The sequence below is a fragment of the Hemiscyllium ocellatum genome, chromosome 13 (genome assembly GCF_020745735.1).
Source record: "Hemiscyllium ocellatum isolate sHemOce1 chromosome 13, sHemOce1.pat.X.cur, whole genome shotgun sequence".
NCBI classification, from domain to species: Eukaryota; Metazoa; Chordata; class Chondrichthyes; order Orectolobiformes; family Hemiscylliidae; genus Hemiscyllium; species Hemiscyllium ocellatum.
Window position 1 is genome coordinate 50,587,061 of NC_083413.1, and position 20,255 is coordinate 50,607,315.

Genomic DNA, 20,255 nt, shown 5'->3' on the forward strand with positions numbered 1-20,255 from the left:
TACCAAATGTGCTCCACCCCCACCACCAAGCACATATAAAAAAAGTCACATCGACGACACCACTGCATATTGTCATCAAGTGTTTATCTTTGTTGGGGGGGAGGGGGGGTGGGGTGGAACCAGCCAACACAACTTCACCCTAAAGCAAGTTCTAACCTACTGCAAGTGCCTGACCAAATACCTTCTTTACTGTAGCGTATCTCATGAAAACTGCAGCTCCTGGCTTACTGTCCAATCTGCCACATCACATGAACCATGCCTATTCTCCCACCTCCATTTTTTTAAAAAAAGGACATTTCCTTGTTCTCAAAGATTCTCCTCTTTCTAATTCCTTTCACCATTTTCCATCAGTTTTTCTTTGTTCCCGTGTTTCTGTCCTCTTTTGTTAGCTTCCTGTGCTTTCTCAGGATGCTCCTTTGTTTCTGTTTGCTGACTAAACCATTTATCGTGTGTTGACTCCTCCCTTTGTCTTGGCCTTTGGGTCAATGGGCTTGTTAAAAGAATTTGGTTCTTAACACATGCCCTTGCAAATAGCACAATTGTGGAAGTAATTTATTGGCTTCTTAACAGGAATGACACTTTAGGGAAGACTATGCAAAAAATGATAATGTTAGCTTGTGTGAAAAGTATGCGACAATCCACAGGTGATTTTAATCTAGGTATAGATCAGATGTACCAAATTAGCAAAGGTAGCCGAGAAGATGAATGCAGAGCAATTTTTGGAATGATTTCTTGGAGCAATACATTCTAGAGCCAAACAAAGAGCAAGTTATTTCAGACCTGGCAATTTGCAATTTACATTTAATAACATAGAACATACGGGCATTGCTGGCTGGGCCAGCCTTATTACCCATCCTGAATTGCCTTTCAGAGGTGGTGGAGAGCAACCTTCTTCATGCACTGCAGTCTACTTGGTATAGGTACCGTCAATACTGTTAGGGAGAAAATTCCAGGATTTGGCCCAGGGACACTGAAGTAATACAATGTAAATTCCAAGGCAGGATAGTAAGCGGTTGAAGGGGAAGTTTCAGGTGGCAGTTTTCCCATATATCTATTGATCGTGTCTTCCAAAATCACAACTACTTCTGTTTGGAAAGATGTGTGAAGGTGCCTTGGTTAAGTTCTGCAGTGAACCTTTTCGATGGTAAACACTAGTGATGAAGGGAGTGAATGTGTTTGGATATGGTGCCATTCAAGTGGGCTGACTTCTCCTGGATGGTGACAAACTTCTTAAGCATTATGGAGCTAGAGTGATCTAAGTGAGGAGTACAGTATTCCATCACATTCCTAACTTGTGCCTCTTAAATAGTGGACAGGCTTTGAGGAGAGAGAGGTGAGTTAATTGGTATAAAATTCTTAGCCTCTGACCTGCTCTTGTGTTGATATAGGTAGTCAAGTCCAGGTTTTGGTCAATGATAACTCCCAGGGTGTTGACAATAAAGGCATTCAGCAATGGTAGCTGCTAATTAAATGTCAAGGTACTATGATTATTTTCTCTCTTGTTGCATGTGGTCACCGTTGGTTCTTGTGTGATAGTAATGTTACTTGCCACTTGTCAGCCTAAACTTGGCTATAATCCAGATCTTGCTGCTCCTGCACATGGACTGCTTCAGTATCTCATGAGTTAGGAATGTGGTATACATTGTGTAGTCATCAGTGCACGTTCATCTCCACTTTTGATCTAATGCCGAAGAGAAGGTTAATAACAAAATAGCTGACGATGTTTGGGGCTCGGACAGTACCCTGGTGACCTCCGACCGAGATAACTGACTTTCAACAACTACCGTCTTCCTTTGAGCTAGATATAACTAAAACGATAGAACATAGAACATTATAGTGCGGTACGGGCCGTTCGGCTCTCAATGTTGCGCCGACCTGTGGAACCAACCTGAAGCCCATCAAAACTACACTATTCCATTCTCATTCATATGTCTATCCAATGACTACTTAAATGCCCTTAAAGTTGGCGAGTTTACTACTGTTGCAGGCAGTGCATTCCACACTCCTACTACTTCTGATATCTGTCCTATATCTATCACCCCTCAATTTAAAGCTATGTCCCCTCGTGCTAGCCAGTGCCATTCAAGGAAAAAGGCTCTCATTGTCCAACCTATCTAACCCTCTGATTAGCTTATATTTCTCAATTAAGCCACGTCTCAATTTTCTTCTCTCTAATGTAAACAGCTGTAAGTCCTTCAGCCATTCCTCATAAGACCTTCCTTCTTTACCAGGCAACATCTCCTCTGAACCCTTTCCAAAGCTTCCACATACTTCCTATAGTGCTGTGACCAGAACTGTATGCAATACTCCAAAATGTAGCCGCACCAGAGTTTTGAACAGCTGCAGCGTGATCTCATGTTTCCTAAACTCAATCCCTCTATCAATAAAAGCTAACACACCATATGTCTTCTTAACAATCCTATCAACTTTCAAGAATCTATGTACCTGGACACTGAATCTTACCATTAGCCCAGTAATCTGCATTCCTGTTACACCATCCAAAGTGAATCACCTCACGCTTTTCTATATTAAATTCCATTTGCCACCTCTCGGCCCAGCTCTGCAGCTTATCTATGTCTGTCTGGAACCTACAACATCCTTTGTTACTATCCACAACTCTACTGACCTTAGTGTCATCTGCAAATTTACTAACCTATCCTTCAAGCCTTCATCCAGGTAATTTATATAAATGAAAAACAGTGGACACAAAACAGATCCTTGCGTCACCCCACTATAAGTGAACTCCAGGATGAATATTTCCCATCAACCAACATCCTCTGTTTTCTTTCAATTTCTGATCCAAACTGCTTTCTCACCTTCAATCCCATACCTCTGCATTTTGTGTGATAGCCTCCCATGGGGAACCTTATCAAACGCCTTACTGAAGTCCATAAACACATCAACTGCTTTTCTCTCATCTCTCTGTTTGGTCACCTTCTCAAAAATAACTCAATAAGGTTGTGAGACATGCCCTACCCTTCAGAAAACCATTTTCACTGTCCCTAATCAACTTATTCCTCTTTAGATGATTATGAATCCTACCTCTTACAATCCTTTCCAATACTTTACCCACAGCTGAAGCAAGACTCACAGGTCTATAATTTCCAGGGTTGTCTCTACTCCCCGTCTTGAAAAAGGGAACAACATTTGCTATCCTCCAGACTTCTGGCACTATTCCTGTAGACAATGACGACATAAAGATTAAAGCCAAAGGCTCGGCAATCTCCTCCCTGGCTTCCCAGAGAATCCTAGGTTAAATCCCATCCAGCCCAGGGGATTCATCTATTTTTACACTTTCCACATTTGCTAACACCTTCTCCTAATGCACCTCAATCTCATCTAGTCTACTAACCTGTATCTCAGTATTCTCTTCGACCACATTGTCTTTTACTAGTGTGAATACTGATGAAAAGTATTCATTTAGTGCTTCTCCTACCTTCTCTGACTCCACGCGCTATGCTTGATTGGCCCTAATCTTAATCTAGTCATTCTTTTATTCCTGATATAGCTATAGAAAGCCTTAAGGGTTTTCTTGATCCTATCCACCAATGAATTCTCATGTCCCCTCCTGGCACTTCTTAGCTCTTTCTTTAGGTTTTTCCTGGCCAACTTGTAACTGTCAAGCACCCTAACTGAGCCATCACATCTCTTCCTTCCAACATAAGCTGCCTTCTTCCTCTTGACAAGAGATTCAATTTTCTTAGCAAACCACAGCTCCCGCACTCGACCTGCAGTAGCTGCTCCTTGAATAAGCTCTACATTTCAATTGAGCCCATCCCCTGCAGTTTCCTTCCCCATCCTTTGCATCCTAAATCTTGCATAATTGAATTGTAATTGCCTTTCCCCCAGCTATAACTCTTGTCCTTTGGTATATATCTACGGCTTTCCATCACTAAAGTAAACATAACCGAATTATGGTCACTATCACCTACCTCCAATTTTAACAGATGGCCAGGTTCATTACTCAGTACCAAATCTAACTTGGCCTCGCTCCTTGTTAGCCTGTCTACATCCTGTGTCAGGAAACCGTCCTGCACACATTGGACAAAAACTGACCCATCTAAAGTACTTGAACTATTTGGAAAGTTAAAGCCCCCACAACAACTACCCTGTCACTTTTGCTCCTATTGAGGATCAGCTTTGCTATCGTAGCCTTACATCTCTGGAACTATTTGGAGGTCTATACAAAACTCCCAACAGGGTAACCTCTCCTTTCCTGTTTTTAATCTCAGCCCATACTATCTTAGTAGACAAGTCCTTAAATGTCCTTTCTGCAACCGTAATATTGTCCTTGACTAACAGTGCCACACCACCCTCTCTTTTACTATTTTCTCTGTTATACTGAAACATCTAAATCCTGGAAGCTGCAATCCCTGTCCCTGCTCTATCCATGTCTTTGAAATGGCCACAACATTCAAATCCCAGGTACAAACCCATGCTGCAAGGTCACTCACCTTATTCCGGATGCTCCTGGCATTGAAGTAGACACACTTCAAACCAACGTCATGCCTGCCAGTGGCTTCTTGCAATCTTGAAATCTTAGTTCTCACTACTCTCATCCTCCCATATACTCAAACTACAGTTTTAGTTCCCATTCCTCTGCTGAATTAGTTTAAACCCACCTGAAGAGCATTAGCAAGTCTCCCCCCCCCACCAAGGATATCGATACCCCTCTGGTTCAGGTGAAGACCGTCCTGTTTGTAAAGGTCCCACCAATTCCAGAAACAGTTCCAATTATCCAGGAATCCAAAGCCATCCCTCCTGCACCATCCCTGTAGCCACATGTTCAACTCTCTCTCCCTATTCCTCACCTTACTAGCACGGACACAGGTAGCAAACCAAAGGTAACACCTCAGTTTGTTCGAGCTCTAAACTTCCACCCTAGTTTCCTGAATTTCTGCTTTAAATCCCAATCCCTCTCCCTCCCTGTGCCTATATGTACCAAGACTTGGGGCTGCACTCCCTCCCCTGCAGGGATCCCGAAAACACAATCAGAGACATCATGAACCCTGGCACCTGGGAGGCAACACACCAACCATGACTCTCTCTCATTCCCATAGAACCTCCTTTCTGTCTCCCTAACTATGGAGTGCCCAATGAATAATGCTCTGTTCCTCTTCCCCCTTCCCTTCTGAGCAACAGTGACAGACTCTGTGCCAGAGACCTGTGCCCTATTGCTTATACCTGGTAAGTAATCTCCCCCAACAGTATCCAAATGGTATACTTGTTGTTGAGGGGAATGGCCACAAGGGATCCCTGTACTGCCTGCTGGTTCCCTTTCCCTACTGATTCCCATTGCCTTTAATTTTGAGAGAGGTCCTTGACCCCACACTGAATCAAATGCCACTTTAATGTCAAGGCTAGGCTGGATTGGATTTGTCCTCCCTTCTTTGTACAGGAACATACCTGAGCAATTTTCCACATTTTCAGGTAGATGCCCGTGTTGCAACAGCTTGGTTTAGAGGCACAGTCAGTTCTGGAACATAAGTCTTCAATACTAATGCCAAAACGTTGTCAGGGTTTGTAATAATCTTTGCTGTATCTAGTGCCTCCAGCCATTTCTCAATACCACATCGAATTAATCAAACTGGCTGAAGACTAGCATCTGGGATATTGGGGAACCGTGAAGGATGCTGACGTTTATTTCCACTCCATATTTTTGACTGAACTTTGCTGCAAATGCTTCAATGTTATTCATCTTTTGCAGTGATGCACTGGGCTCCCCTATCATTGAAGATTGGGATATTTGTGGAGCCTTCTGCTTCAGTAAGTTCTTTAATTATAGAATACAGAAATGATCCAGAAAACTGAACAGATACATAAAAGAGCATAAAAGTATATAGCAGGCTGAGAGATTGGTGTGGCGATATCTTGGATGAGATTTTAAGGGTTAAAGGAAAACATATCGAATGCAAGCTTAATTCAGAACTGGACAGACAAAGGAAACATGAACTATTTAAATACACAAAGAGACAGAGCCATAATAACATATGTAGAGCAGAAACTCATTAATGTTGCAGAGATATAATTGCTGCGAATGGGGACGTGTTTTTATTTTCAGGGGACATGGTCACTGCACATGGGCACAACAGGAGTTTGATTAAACTACAATGGAAACCGGTTCTTTTAACTGAGGACTGGCCCAGCCTTCTAATGAAACATTGATACTACAATTGTCTTGAAATGTTTGTGATCATGTGACAAGGGTTATACTGCAATTTTATTCAGGATCCTGGCTGGCGAGCCACTGTAGTTGCTGCTGGTTTGCAGATTCAAGACAGCAAAAGAGTCCTACTTGACCTAAATTGAGCAAGAAAACTCAGAGGCCAGTACCAGGAGAGTGATGACCCTTTAAAAGTCCACCTACATCCAGTTTGGAACAGTTAAATTGTTTAGCATCATTCAAATCTGAACCAACCAAAATAAATGTCTGGTTAAATGGTCACCCTGTTGTAATGGAGGTTGATACCAGTGTGGCTGTATCAGTGACTGCAGAACAAGCATTTTACAAAATTCTTTCAGGATGCAACCCTTAAGTTTGCACAAGATGTCAGCCAGGCTGAGAACCTACTGTGGGGAACCGTTACAGATTAGGGAGTCCAATTTCGAATCCAGTCTCTTACAAGAAGCAGGTCATTCAATTGCCATTGATTGATGTAAAAGTAAAATTGGTTGAGGGAAATTCACCTCAACTGGCTGAACATTTTTCGATTAGAAAATGGCTGCCTGAGTGAGCTCCCATTTAAATACCAGTTTTTTTTTCAGGGAGGCCTAGGGACTATCAAAGGAGCCAAGGTCACCTTGTATGTTGACCAGGAAGCAATTCCATGATTCTGCAAGGCCAATGCAGTGCCATTTGCCTTATGGCCCGAAGTAGAGGCAGAAATCAGAAGGCTGGAAAGTGAAGGAATCATTAAACCAATCCAGTTTGCAGAACGAGCAGCACTGATCAGATTGACTTTGAAACCCGACGTGTTGGTTCGCCTTTGTGGTAATTTTAAGCAAATGGCAAAATGCTTTACACAGCTGGATAAATACCCAATCCCTAACATAGAGGATTTATATGCAAAGCTAGCATGGGGTGTAGTCTTTCACAAAGCTGAACATGAGCCACACGTACCTGCAATTGCAATTCGGTGAGGATTCCCAGAACAATGGTGCAATTAACACCCATTAGAGTTTGTACAAATGCACGAGTCTGCCGTTTGGGGTAATATCAGCCTATGGCCTTTTTCAACGAATGATGTAGAACATTTTATAATCCCCATTTATTGAGATCACATGCTAATAACAGGGGAGACCGATAAGGGGCACTTAGAGAACTTGGACATAGTAATTTGGCCAAATGCCTCAGAAGAGAAAGATGTATGTTCCAAACTTCTTAAGTGACCTACTTGGGGTGCAGAGTCAAGAAGACATTATCTATCATTGGAAGATCATGTAAGAGTGATCAAAAGTACCCCGGCACCCATGCCTGTACCGGAGCCTGGATCGTTCATTGGGCTGGTGCATTATTACGGAAAGTTCATACGTAACCTCGCCTCCATTCTGGCACCTTTGCATTTATTCCTAAAAAAACGGGTCAGCATCAGAAATGGTCACACAGCCAGACCGTGGCTTTCAGGGAATTGAAGAAATTGACATCATCCTGTCAGCTTTTGGCACACAATGATTCCAAGCGAGATCTAGTATTGACATGTAATGCCACACCTTATGACATCGAAGTAGTATGAGCTCACAGGTGGCCCAATGAAGTGGAATGCCCAAGGAGTATGCATTCAGGACTTTGGCAAAGGCAGAGCGCAAATACGCCTAGGTAGAGAAGGAAGCTGTGCTGGTCATATTTGGACTCAGGAAGGTCCACTCATACCTTTATGGAAGTAAATTTGTCATAACAACAGACCACAAACCCCTGCTAGGTCTACTTAAAGAGTACATGTAAGTGTGACCCATAGCTTCAGGCCGAATTCAGTGCTGGGCTCTAATATTAAGTGTGTATAATTACACGTTGGAACACTGTCCAGGAGGTCAAGTAACAAATGCGGATGCATTGATCTGCCTCTCAGAGGCAGATACATCACCAGTGTATTGCCACTGGATGAATCTGTTTTGGTTTTAAATTATCTGGATACATGTCCAGTCGACAATATACAACTTTGGATGCAGAAAGATGTGGTCCCGGCAAAAGTGAAACACCTGATGGTGATGTAGGTAACCAAAGGGCAGTCACAATCAGAATTGAAACCTTTGTGGACCCAGAGACACCAGATCACAGTAGGGAACAGCATATTATTATGGGGAGCAAGGGAGATTGTCTCGAGCAAAGGGTGCCACTACATACTGGTTGAACTCCACTAGGGGTCTCCAAAAAGATGTTGGTGAGAAATTATGTCGAGTGGCCAAGCTTTGATATAGATATAAGCCACTTTGTTGGGCTATGCCCAGAGTGGGAACAAGGACGAAAATTACAGGTAGCAGCTCCCCACATTTGGGGGAATGGCTGGGTAAACTTTGGACTTGGTTACATGTCACCTATGCAGATCTTTCATGGGTGCAATGTTCTTAGTCATTTCAGGCATTCACTCCAACTGGTTGGATGTGCATAGAGTTTATTTGTCAAACACTGGGATGATGATTGAAAAGCTGCAAACATCTTTCACAAGACACGATTTCTGGGCCATCATTTACCAGCAAGAAATTCAAGTATTTCCTCAAGGTGAATGGGATTTGACATATAAGGACAGCTCCACACAATCCAACATCCAATGGCCTGGCAGAAAGAGCAGATCAAACTTTGAAAACAGGCTACAGCTTCACTTGATGTCAAACTGTCCCGGTTCCTCTCTGATTATAGGACCACCCTTCATGCAAATATAGGGATAGCTCCAGCACAATTGCTCATGGGAAGAAGATTCTGCACCAGTTTATATCTGATCTACTGGGACCTGTGTGTAGAGGGTGAAACAGCATCAGGAATGCCAATGCCAGACACAAGACTCTGCAGTTTACTGCGGGGGACAAAGTTTGGCATAGGAATCACGGGAATGGCCCTGCAAAGTTAAGAGGCATGGTCAACACGAGGTCAGGACCGTGATGTATTAAGTTCGATTAGGATTGACGGTCCTGGGCAAGCATGTGGACTGTATGGAAGTTGCAAACTCACAAATGGAGCAACAGCAAAATGTGCCCTGCTCCGCAGAACAGTTGGAAAGCTGTTGGAAACCATGGGTTCTTCCACTCCATCAAGCGGTGAAGACAGCTCGAATCTGAGATGGATATGGCAGATTTCACTGCATTGATGCCTATGCTGCTGGAAGAAGAGAGTGAATTTCTCCCATATACTCCGGGGTGCAAAAGACAAGTTCCTGTTCATTGCACAGTGCCTGTATCCAATGCAAGATTGGAGGAATTTGACCCAGTGCTAAAATGCCTCAGGACTCAGAGGGAGAGGGATGTAGTGACCAAAACAAGGTCAGCCAGGTTGACCTCACAGAACAGAGGGCCCTGATTGGGGCTGTTAACCTGGACCAATCACGGAACCCTGTCTGACACAAATAAACAGGAATGTCAGAGGCCCTGTCACTCTGAAAGATGGTTCTGAGGGAGCTGGACCAGTGTCAAGGACTTCCCATGTGTAAATAAACAACGATTTGGTTATGGGATACCAGCTTCTGTAGAGTTATTTCAGTTTGCGACTTTAAAATAATATTTATCAACCAGTTTTAAGACTGCTCATGTGCCTTTTCCTCTGCTGTTCTAATCTAAGTATCAACAATGCCAATATAATGCTCAAAGTTTCTTCCCAACCATGTAATGAAAAGTCCTGCGAGATAAGGAGGTATAAATGAACAAAACTTGTCCATGGGAGAATAGTAGTGTGGTGCAGAGAGGTACAGTTTTTGTTTCATTAATGATGTCTAACAGAGTAATACTAGTTATAGCTGGTAGGGTGGGATGATTTTGACGATATTAGCCCCAGCCGGGCACCTAAAATGAGAAGGTTAGCGAGAGAGGAAAATGGAATAGTTGGAACTGCTGCTTATAAAGAATTTGTTACTGGTGTCTTGAGAACACAGTAAGAGACACGGAAGGTAGTTCTGAAATTTTAAGGAGGATTCAAGATTGGAATGAAAGCAGGAACGGACGAAGACAGAAGAACAGTGACGTTCTGAGTAGAAATTTGGACAAAGTATCCAAGAGAGGAGATATGAAATGTAACATGACTGAGCAACCAAAAGGGGAAGAGAGGGAGGGAAGGTGCTTCATACACACACAAATAACAGGTTTCATTCATAACAATATTACATCAAGTTGAACAGCATGAAATAATCCTTTACTAAGACAATACTGAAATGTACACAACATCTGTGAACTGTGATCAAAACAAAAATCTGAACATTAAAACTTTGAGGTTTCTTCAAGGCCACCATTTGCCAAGTATGTGGGCATGTTGGCTTGCACCATTGCTAACTGCCCTTGAGAAAGTGACTGAGAGCTGCCTTCTGGAACCATTGCAACCCTTGGGATGTGGGGACACCTACAATCCTGTTAGAGTTTTCCACTATTTCATCCAGCAGCAGTGAAAGAATGGAGATCAGTTGTAAGTTAGGATGGTGTGTAGCTTGGAGATTAACTTGCAGCTAGTGGCATTTCAATCCATAAGCTGTCTTTATTCTTGCAAGTGGTAGAGGCCACAGGGTTGGCAGATGCTGTAACACGGGTAAAAAATGAGGTCTGCAGATGCTGGAGATCACAGTTGAAAATGTGTTGCTGGTTAAAGCACAGCAGGTTAGGCAGCATCCAAGGAATAGGAAATTCGACGTTTCGGGCATAAGCCCTTCATCAGGATTCCTGATGAAGGGCTTATGCCCGAAACGTCGAATTTCCTATTCCTTGGATGCTGCCTAACCTTACTTCAGATGCTGTAACACACCTTATAGATGGTACACCATGTCTTGGTGATGAAGGAAATGAATGTTGAAAAGTGGTGAATGGGGTCCAATCAAGCAGGCTGCTTTAGCCTGGATGGTGTTGAGCTTTTCCAGTGGTGTTTGAGTTGCTTTCATCTGGGTAAGCTGAGTGTATTCCAGCACATCCTGACTTGTACCTTGTAGATGGTGGACAGATTTTGGGGAGTCAGGAGATGAGTAAATTGCTGTAGGATTCCAGTGTCTGACATCCTCTCATAGTCACATTATATTCAGGATATGGACCAGGATATGAGTTGTGAATGCAATCATCAATAAACGTCTACCCCAACTTCTGACCATATGAAGAGGGGAAGGTAATTGATGAAGCAACTGAAGATTGTTAGGCCTGGACACAACCTTGAAAAACAACTGCAGTAACATCCTGATTCTGAAATGGACAACCTCCCCGATTCCCATAGACTCCAGTTTTGCCACCCGCAGTGCTTCTTTGAAGTGGTTGTCAACATGGAAGAGTAATGATTGAGAGTAGTGCGGGCAGTGGGGTTGAGGTGCAATCGATGATAACCAGCAAGCGGTTTCCTTGCCCATGTTTGATCTCACACCCTGAAATTTCATGAGATCCAGAATCAATGTTGAGGATTCCCAGGACAACACGTTCCCAAATGCATACACTGCACTACCACCTCTGGAGTGTTTGTCCTACTTGTGGGACAAAACATATCCAGAGACGGTGATGGTCATGCCTGAGGAAATAGTATGGCAGGCTGTTCCTTCATTAATTTTAACATATCCCCTTCGTTGTTGTAAAGAGGACTTCGCAGGATTGACATTTTGCCATTATTGTTTCTGGTGCCTACATCAATGCTCAGTGATGTGACCAGTCACATTCTTTCCTTTAGACTTTGTAGCAGTTTGATACAACTGACTGGCTTGCTAGGCCTTTTCAGAGGGCAGATAAGTGTCAACCACTTTAATGGGACCAAGCCAGTTAAGAATAGTGGCTTTTCTTCCTTAAAAGGATAATAATAAACCAGGTAGCTTTTTATGATGTTCGACAGCTTTTACATTTTCATACTGAATTCAAGTTTCACTATGTGCTGTTGGGGAATTGAACTCATGACCCCTGAATGTTATCCTGGGGTCAATATGGATGTGTGCTCAGGATTTCATGCAAAATAATTGCTGAAGACCAAACAAGCAATATAATCCATCAATGACTTAAACAGGATCTATGTGGCTAGGATGAGATAGTATCAACAGAATAAAAACAAAATTCCCTTCAAAGTGATACCTCAATATTTGCAACAACAAACACAACGAGTTAGACCCCATCTACCACCCCCTGAGAAAAAGTACAGAAAATGACATCACCACAGGAAAATACATCACCAACCCAAAGAAACCCAAACATATAAATAGGAAGCAGGAATCATCAGCAGTGCTTTGCCCAGAGGCCCACTGAAGATGTTACCTAGTGGGGTGACAATACATTTAGAAATGAACCTTCCAGCTAAGCGAGATAACCTACATCCAGAACCTCAACCTGAGCTACAAGTCTTCTCAAAAATTTGGAACACTTATCTTCCTGTCCTTCAAAGATTAAAACTTCACTCGGTAATGCCCTTTAATTGCTCCGAACAAAATGTGACTGCAGACATGGGGAGAACGTGCAAACTCCACACAGTCAATCGCCTGAGGCAGGAATTGAACCCAGGACTCTAGCGCTGTGAGGCAGCAGTGCTAACCACTGTGCCACCCACTACTTCTGCATCTTTTTCTTCCTCCTGCAGCACAACAAAGACGAATGGAACAATAACGAAATTATCAAAATAATTTTTTTGTTTTAAATACCAAGTGGTTTTTGTGTTATATGGGCAGGTCCACTAGCTTCAATTAATTCTGGTCAACAGATTAATTCTGGATTTGCATGACCACAAGTGCCTCTATGTCTGAGCTTCTGAGTGCAAATTAACAGAACCTCCAAAATAAAGTCAGTTGGAAGAAAATCTCCTTTTGCATCTGGGGATTTCAGTTTTGTGGGCAAAGCCTCACTCAAGCAAAGTTAAAATGAATGGACTTAAATGTTCATGGATATTTGGCAGTGCTGAAGATCTTTTATGGTCCAACATTTGACTCTTTCATTAGCATTAAGCTGCTATCTGGATGGCAATCAGGTGGAAACTCAAAACCTGCATCAAAAATAGAAACACAAATCTCGCAAATGACAGGGTGAACTAATACAGCATTACCTACAATTCCACAGGTACAATAAAACCTTTCAAATGAAAATCACCACATAGAATTTGTTCCAGCACTCAACTCATCCCTGTTGTGTTTTTTTCACGTTAATTAAATATTTTGCTCTAAGAAATAGGCAAATGAACCATGAGTTATTACAGCAGTCACAACACAAACAACAAATTCCAAAAAAAACTGTCTAAAATTTTTGTAAAATATTACTTGTTACACCACCTTTAGAACAATTTACCATAATTGTTTTCACATACTTTCACCTGGTCATAAGTGTTTTATTTTATCTTTCTTTTTAAATATTTCTTTATGCTAATAGAATTATTTGTTGTCATTTATGATTGAAAGCAGATTTCGGAATTGATACATTAGGTCCCAAAACAGTCTAAAGGTCTAATGCTATATTTAGAAAATACCATAATTACGTTAAGCCTTGTTGTGTGGAGACAATGTACTCAATGTTTAGGCAGCCACTTTGTCAATTAGAATATCACCAAATATACAGGAAAATTATTTTTACTGGAGCAAAGATATGTTTTTTAAAATCAAATCACTGAGTACAGTTTCTGTTCAACAATAAGATGACAATCTCTTAAACTCTTTAATTTATAATTGGCCTGACCCAAATAGTATTATCTGAAGCCTCTAGTGTTATCAACGTGCAACATACAGAATCCCAATCTCACCCAAAAATAATCATAAACCACAGTGCTGTGCAATAATCTATTATTCTGCAATGTTGTTTTTTTTAAGCATTCAAACATCACACAGATTGTTTTATGGAACAATTTTATAAAATTTAGGTTTTTAATCAGAAAGGAAATGGAATGATACTGAATTTTAATAGGTCATTCAGTGGACTATTTTAAGTTGCTGCAAACATTTTGCTTAACAGACAGGAGGCTGGAAGAACACTGCAAGCCAGGCAGCATCAGGAGGTGGAAAAGTTGACGTTTCAGGTGTAATCCTTCTTCAGGACTGAGTACAGGGGGAGCTGCAGATAAAGGGGGTGGCGGGGACAGGGTGGTGAAGTGGGAATGGGTGAAGACAGTTGGAAGGTACGACCTGATTGGTCAATGGGAGGAATGAATCTGGTTGGTAGCAGGGAAGAGTGGAAGGGAAGTGTAGGGGCTGGGAAGTTAGATTATTTGAAATTGGCGAACTCATTTTTGAAACCTTCAGGCTGTAGGCTGCACAGACGGAAGATGAGGTGTTGTTCCTCCAATCTGCTGCGTGGTTTGTTGTGACAATGGAGGAGGCCAAGGATGGTCATGTCGGAAAGGGAGTGGAAAGGGGAATTGAAATGGATGGTGACTGGGAGGTCCGGTTAGCCCCTGTGGGCCTGGCTGAGATACTCGGTGAACCATTCCCTAAGTTTATGTTCGGTCTCCCCTATGTAGAGAAGACCACATGAGGAGCACATGTTGCAGTAAGCTAGGTTGGAACCACCTGATGAAGGAGCAGCACCCCAAAAATGCAGTGCTTCCAAATAAACCTGGTTAGACTATAACCTAGTGTTGTGTGGTTTTTAACTAGGTTGGAAGTGAGGCAGGTGAACCTCTGTCTCACCTGGAAGGACTCTTTGGGGCCCTGGATGGAGGTGAGGGAGGTGGTTACAGCAGGTTTTGCATCTTTTCCGGTTGCCGGGGGAGGTACCTGGGGTCGCGGAGGGGTTGGTGGGGAGAGTGGCACAAACCAAGGACAGTCGAAGGGAACAGTCCTTACGGAAGGCAGAGAGAAGTGGTGAGGGGAAGATGTGCTTGGTGGAGGGTTCTAGTTGGAGTTGGTGGAAGTGTTTAAGGTTGATGAGCTGGATGCAGAGACTGGTGAGATGGTTGGTGAGAAAAAGGGGCCGATATTTTTCTTGCTATTTATACCTCTAAAGCATCCCTCTACCCATTTAATTGTTCAAAGGAAAGGTAATCAAAGTAGCTTTATGCAATCATACTGTATTGAGAAAATATCACACTTTATAAGAAATTTAACCTTTCAATGAGCTAGTCAACCTGTCAAAATATTTTGATCAATCTATACTGATGTACAAAGTTAAAAATCACACAACACCAGGTTATAGTCCAACACGTTTAATTGGAAGCACACTAGCTTTCGGAGCAACGCTCCTTCATCAGGTAATGGTGGAGGGCTCGATCATAACAGAATTTATAGCAAATATTTACAGTGTGATGTAACTGAAATTATACATTGAAAAATTGATTGTTAAGCCTTTCATCTGTTAGAATACAGTGATAGTTTCACTTCTTTCATGTGTAAATCATGAAATCTTTTTTTAAAAAAGTTGCATTCTCGGGTTAGCTGTTAACAATGGTGATACCTAGACAATATGTTGAAGGTGTTAGCCCCCCATGATGCCAAGATGTTTAGATTGATTCTAATGTAAAAAGTGAGATAACGGAGTTTTACATAAATTCATGCAGTTTTTGAGCTCAGAGTTCTACATGAATGCATGCAGTTTTTGAGCAAAGTACAATGTAACCTTGCAAGTACAAATACACCCTACAAACTATATGTGTGCATGTGGATCTTTGTCTGTCTATGTGTGTGTCTGTCTGGGTTAGGGGTTGTGAGTGTGAGAAAGTGTATGTGTGTGTGTAGTGAGTGCAGCAGAGTGTCTTAAGTAGTGCATGTGTGAGTGTAGGAGTGTGTGTGTTTGTAAGGGTGTGTGTGGGTTTCTGTGTGCACGTCTGTGTGTATGTGTGTATAGGAGTACGTGTGTGTGTGTGTGTGTGTGTGTGTGTGTATCTGTGTGTATGTGTAGTGCAATGGTGATCACCTGTAATGTGGCATGAATCCAAGGTCCTGGTTGAGGCCCTCCCTATGGGTACCAAACTTAGCTATCAGCCTCTGCTCGGTCTATTGTTCTCTGCTGCCTGTCCCGAAATCCACCTTGGAGGATGGTCACCTGAAGGTCCGAGGCTGAATGTCCTGGACCACTGAAGTGTTCTCCAACTGGGAGGGAACACTCCTGTCTGTTGATTGTTGTGCGGTGTCCATTCATCCGTTGTCGTAGCTTTTGCTCGGTTTCCCCAATGTACTATGCCTCCGGGCATCATTGCCTGCAACGTATAAGATAGACAACGTTGGCTGAGTCACATGAGTACTTACCATGTACAAGGCGAGAGGTATCTCCACGTGTAATGGTGGTATCCATGTCCACAATCTGACACGTTTTGCAGCATCTATCATGACAGGGTTGTATGGAGTTGTCCTGAGAGCTGGGCAGCTTGCTACGAACAGTGATCTGTTTGAGGTTTGACAGTTATTTAAAGGCAAGTAGTGGAGGTGTGGGGAAGGTCTTGGTGAGGTGCTCATCCTCATTGATAATGTGTTTCAGGTCACAAAGAACATGCCGTAAGTTTTCAGCTCCTGGGAAATACTGAACAACAAAGGGTACCCTGTCGGTTTGCAGCACGTGTCTGTCTCCTGAGGAGGTCATTATGGTTCTCTTGCTGTGGCACGTCGGAACTGGCGGTCGATGGGTTGAGCATCGTACTCCATTCTTGTGAGGGTACGATGCTCAACTCATCGACCGCCAATTCTGACGTGCCACAGCAAGGGACCGTAATGACCTCATCAGGAGACAGACACGTGCTGCAAACCGACAGGGTACCCTTCGTTGTTCAGTATTTCCCAGGAGCTGAAAACTTACGGCATGTTCTTCGTGACCTGAAACACATTATCAGTGAGGATGAGCACCTCACCAAGACTTTCCCCACACCTCCACTACTTGCCTTTAAACAACTGCCAAACCTCAAACAGATCATTGTTTGTAGCAAGCTGCCCGGCTCTCAGGACAACTCCATACAACCCTGTCACGATAGACGCTGCAAGACGTGTCAGAGTGTGGACATAGATACCACCATTATGCATGGGGACACCTCCCACCTTGTACATGGCAGGTACTCATGTGACTCAGCCAACGTTGTCTATCTTATACATTGCAAGCAAGGATGCCCGAAGGCATGGTACATTGGGGAAACCGAGCAAAGGCTATGACAACGGATGAATGGGCACCGCACAACAATGAACAGACAGGAGGATTCCCTCCCAGTTGGGGAACACTTCAGTGGTCCAGGACATTCAGCCTTGGACCTTCGGGTGACTATCCTCCAAGGTGGACTTCGGGACAGGCTGCAGAGGAAAGTGGCCGAGCAGACGCTGATAGCTAAGTTCGGTACCCGTAGGGAGGGCCTTAACCAGGACGTTGGGTTCATGTCACATTACAGGTGACCACCATTGCACTATATAGACACACAGATACTCCTACACACACACACACACACACACTTTCTCACACTCACAACACCCACCCCAGACAGACACACAGACACAAAGACCCACATGCACACACACATTTTGTGGGGTGAATTTGTACTTTCAGGGTTACATTGTACTTTGCTCAAAAACTGCATGCATTCATGTAAAACTCTGTTATCTCACTTTTTACATTAGAATCAATCTAAACATCATGGCATAGACAGAGAACACAGGGGGCGAACACCTTCAATATATTGTCTAGCTATCACCATTGTTAACAGCTAACCTGAGAATGCAACTTTTTTAAAAAAAGGTTTTGTGATTTACACATGAAAGAAGTGAAACTATCATGGTATTCTAACAGATGAAAGGCCTAACAGACAATCAATTTTTCAATGTATAATTTCAGTACATCACACTGTAAATTTTTGCTATAAATTCTGTGTTACGATTGAGCCCTCCACTATCATCTGATGAAGGAGTGTCGCTCCGAAAGCTAGTGTGCTTTCAATTAAACCTGTTGGACGATAACCTGGTGTTGTGTGATTTTTAACTTTATACACCCCAGTCCAACAATAGCATCTCCAAATCATGTATACGGATGTATTAACACTACTGGAATGGTTTAGTAAATGCTGTCAGTTAACAATCATAGAATCTCTACAGTTCAAAGCAGGCCATTCAGCCTATTGACTCCACACTGACCCTCTGAAGAGCATCCCACACAGACCCATCCCACTACCTTAGTCCTGTAACCCTGTATTTCCATAAACTAATGCATCTCGTATGCTCACCACAAGCAATTTAGCATGGCCAATCTACCTAATCCGTGTATCTTGGACCGTGGGAGTATGTGCAAACTTGCAGCCTTGGGGTGGGATCGAACCTGGATCCCTGATGCTGTGAGGCAGCAGTGCTAACGACGGAGTCATCATGCAACCCAATAATGCTAGCACTCTGCAGAGAATAAAACAAGGATCATTGATAATAAGTTTTATTTTGCAAAATTATAAATAAAGACAGCCTCCGACAGCCATGGTGAGGTAGCATGGAGTATCTGTTGTTGAGATCAATGTAACCAATGGACCCCATAAGGGCTAGGGAGCGGGGCTACGGGCATTGAGGGTTTTTTTTAAAACTTAGAATGCAAACCTTTTTTTCTGCTTTACAAACAGGCGGCCCTTCTGCTTTAGTAAATTCCGGCTTCAGAGCAACTCAAATTTATCATTTAAAGGGTGCAGTCTTCGTTTTTTTTCTTCTCTTTCAAAGCACAACATTTAAAAAGTAATGATCAGACATGCACACAGAGCATTGACGCGCAATTTCCCCACCTTATCCCAGGCTTTTTGATGTCTGTCTTTGTGATATAATCTGTCAATGGTATGAAGGTCCAAACCGAATATCTGCTTTTATTCGCCACTTAGTAAGACAGAGATAGTTAAATTGACTGAACAGTTCAAGGACAGGTCGCTCTGGTATAACCGGTGTTTCGTCAACGCGCATTGGCTATAACGCGATTGACGAATCCTGGATAACGCGAACTTTCTCCCAAACGAGTATTGCGATCTCCTCCAGCACGAGTTTCCCTAGCGGTTTTCCACAGCGCGACGTTGCAAGAGCTGCTGTCGCATTATAGCAGAACGCTCTGAACTTAACTTGGGCATCTTAAGTCTCACACATTGGTATAAAACCGGGAGAAAGAAAAAAAAATCACGAAATGACAATTCGGAGGAACAGTATTTGAGAATCTGTAACGCAGCCAAATCCTTGTGAACATTACAAGAGTCACTGCATCCAATGTGACCCACCAGGAGGGTAATACTCGGGAAGACCACTGCACCAGGAAACACTGTGATCTTAAGTTATCACTTTTTATTTTTAAAATAATACTTCCCCAGTCCATATTATTTACTGGTCCGTAAGGTTTGAACAGGATATTTCAGTAAAATAGTAAAACAGGTGAAATGCTCTCGGAAAGCATTTGACTTTCAAGACTTACCTTCGTTTTTCGAAAACTCTAACATTTCGCGATTTTTATTTTGTTTCCTCTCAGCAGCAAACAGAATGGTCTGTCTATCTCAGTGTTTAATCTCCTCTGAATGGTGAAAGGTCCCAATTGACTCGGGACTGTCCCCAAACCAGCAGCGCCCCCGAGCGCCGGCGTGTCCCATTCACAGCCCAGCAGCGGCACACTCACTTCCCCACTTGGCTCCCGAGGGAGCTGCCGCCTCGGAGAGAATTAACATTACTATTTCAGGAAAAAAAGGAACGATACAGAATGGGTTTAAAGTTAAAAATCATACAACACCAGGTTATAGTCCAACAGGTTTAATTGGAAGCACACTAGCTTTCGGAGCGATGCTAGTGGAGGGCTCGATCGTAACACAGAATTTATAGCAAAAATTTGCAGTGTGATGTAAATGAAATTATACATTGAAACATTGGTTGTCTGTTAAGCCTTTCATCTGTTAGAATACAGTGATAGTTTCACTTCTTTCATGTGTAAATCACAAAAACTTTTTAAAAAAAAAGTTGCATTCTTGGGTTAGCTGTTAGCAATGGTGATAGCTAGACAAGATGTTGAAGGTGTTAGCCCCCAATGTTCTCTGTCTATGCCATGATGTTTAGATTGATTCTAATGTAAAAAGTGAGATAACAGAGTTTTACATAAATTCATGCAGTTTTTGAGCTCAGAGTTCTACATGAATGCATGCAGTTTTGAGCAAAGTACAATGTTACTCTGCAAGTACAAATTCACCCCACAAAATATATGTGTGCATGTGGGTCTTTGTCTATCTG

The 20,255-nt window shown here is 42.7% G+C and overlaps 1 protein-coding gene across 4 annotated transcripts in view; it reads right to left on the minus strand.

The window, feature by feature from the left end:
• Nucleotides 1–19,531, minus strand: part of veph1 (ventricular zone expressed PH domain-containing 1) — a 264,411-nt gene extending 244,880 nt beyond the window's left edge. For all 4 annotated transcript variants that reach the window (XM_060834168.1, XM_060834169.1, XM_060834166.1 and 1 more), the window contains exon 1: nt 19,456–19,531. The gene's annotated coding sequence lies outside the window, so the exon portion shown is untranslated. The remainder of the gene's footprint in view (nt 1–19,455) is intronic.
• Between the last annotated feature and the right edge of the window lie 724 nt (nt 19,532–20,255).